The following is a 2,414-nucleotide window of genomic DNA, read 5'->3' on the forward strand; positions in this document are numbered from 1 at the left end:
TGTTCTCTCTTATTTGTGCTTTCCATTGCCTCTAGATCTTGGCAAAATCTCACACTGGGCTCCCATAACTAGTAATAGAGTTTCTAGGTTGCTAAAAACAACAAAACTTGAATGGTCAAACTGGGCCCCTATAAAATTGCTAGCATCTAGCCTATCCCTGAGAGAAACAAAATATAGAGGGTTTTTCTAGGCTCCCTCCACCTTGAGAGTGGGTTTTACAAGGCTCTCACAACCTGAAAGAGTGGATTTTACAAGGATCCCACAACCAATCAAGGATGAGACAACAAAATATCATCCTGAAGGTGAATTTTGGGACATAGGGTTTTGACAAGGAACCCAAAACCTTCTGTAGAGCATACCATGATGGTTTTGATAGGCTCCCTCAAACAACAACAAGAATAGAAACAACAACCAAAGAATTCCCTCACACCATCTCTCGATCTCAATAGGATTAGAAGAAAAGAAGATCAACTTCCCAAACAACTCAAAATCAACCCAAAAAACATGCAGCCTCTCCAACTCAATAGGAGAGAACACTACCTTGATTAGAGATCCATGAGAATTGGCAAGAAGAGCCAAAGAAATCCTAACCAAGGAACAAGCAAGGAGAGAATAGAGGGTTCACACAATAGGAACATGCCCCTCATAGGGAAGAGCCACCTCTCCATATCTAGAGAATCAACCCCCACCTCAATAGGGGGACAAAAGAAAGGACTCGACTGAAGGAGAGGCCAAAATAAAAGTATCCCAAAACTAGAGAAGACATTGCCCAGAAACAGAGCCTCAAGACAAGAACACCCATCTCTTCCCACAAAGGATGTCTTCACCTCAATAGAAGACACTTTCAACATGATAGCCACAGAAAATAAAGATGGATGTTGAAAAGCCACCCAAACTCTATATTTTTCTATCACAATCCTATCCACCTCAATAGGAAAGGAAATCAACTCCATAGGAGAAGCACGAGAAAAATCCAAGATAAATATGGAAAAATCCAAATATCTGAAACCTAAAAAAATGAACTAGATAGGAACAATAGAGGATCAAGATCTGGCACCAAAAACCCTAACCATAGAGAAGGATAACTACATAGAGTCATGGAAAATAGAACGCCCTCCAACCCATGTGTGGAAAATGCATGAGGAAAGAAAGAACAACTGAGAATCTACCCAAACAACCCAAGGAGAGAGGTCGTCACCATCACTTACCAAAATATCACCATTCTCAAAAAAAATCCTCGCTCTAGCATGACCCCCACTCCAGCCAAGCCACCAAAAAGAAGAGCCAAAAATGGAAATGAGGAATGAAACAAAGTCATGACCCATCCCACATCCACCACTGCTCCATCTAGATCACCATCATCTTCCTCCCCTATGTCTTCACCTACAACCCTAACCTCCCCATCTCCTCGCACACACTCCATCTCCTTTAATATTTTATTTATTTTCAAAAGAAAGGGAAAATGTGAATACGTAAATAAATTTAAAAATTCATTCAAATATACGTGAATATTAGTCCATTAAATAATTAAAATAATTACTTCACTCTTATAAATTAGAATAATAAATAAGATTAATTGAATTAACTACCAACGATGACAAAGTAATTAAATAATAAAAAATATTTAATTAACATTTGAGGAAGAAGATAGGGGAAGTGTACCAGTAGCCATTATATCTAACTTCATGCACTCACAAATTCTAAATGGTACATTGGATTTTGATGTAATTGTTTTTGTGGTCTTTGAATACGACTTAACTATTGATAGCTATTGTTTTGCTTCTATGTAGTAGCGATACACATTGTAGGATCCATTATGCATGCAAGGGTCAAAACGTTCACTTTTGAAAGTGTCACTTGATATTTGTTTAAAGATGCCCCAATAACCATGCACTTAAAATCACCAATACATTTGCACAAAATGCACATAGAGTCATGTGCTATAGGTACCAATAAAAGTGCACAAATGAGTCAATTATGGTCCAAAAAAGCTAAAAATCAGAGGCTATTGGTACATGTGTAATTTATTAGTGATTTTTTTTTTATTATTTGTTTTTTTTTAAAGTTAGTAATTGGGAGGTTGGATGTGGATGAAGTGATCAGTTATTGAAAGATTAATGGTAACTGATGCTCTTCCCCTAATTAGTGAATTAATGAAATGATTCAACTTATCTCCATTGGAAGAATTTTGGTTGATTTTAAAATTAATGGAGATAAAGGTATTGATCCCCATACCTCTCCCATGCTAAGAAATCGCTCTACCATCTACACTACATCACCTTGGCATGTGCTTGATTATTTCTTTTTAAAAGTTTCTCACACTCTATAGCAATGACATGTGTCATTAGATGCTCCATTCTAATTTCAAAATATTTAAGTTTGAATACACTTTCCTCGCTTGTTGAGTTTGTTGA

This window comes from Cryptomeria japonica, chromosome 5 (assembly GCF_030272615.1).
Source record: "Cryptomeria japonica chromosome 5, Sugi_1.0, whole genome shotgun sequence".
Classification (NCBI taxonomy): Eukaryota; Viridiplantae; Streptophyta; class Pinopsida; order Cupressales; family Cupressaceae; genus Cryptomeria; species Cryptomeria japonica.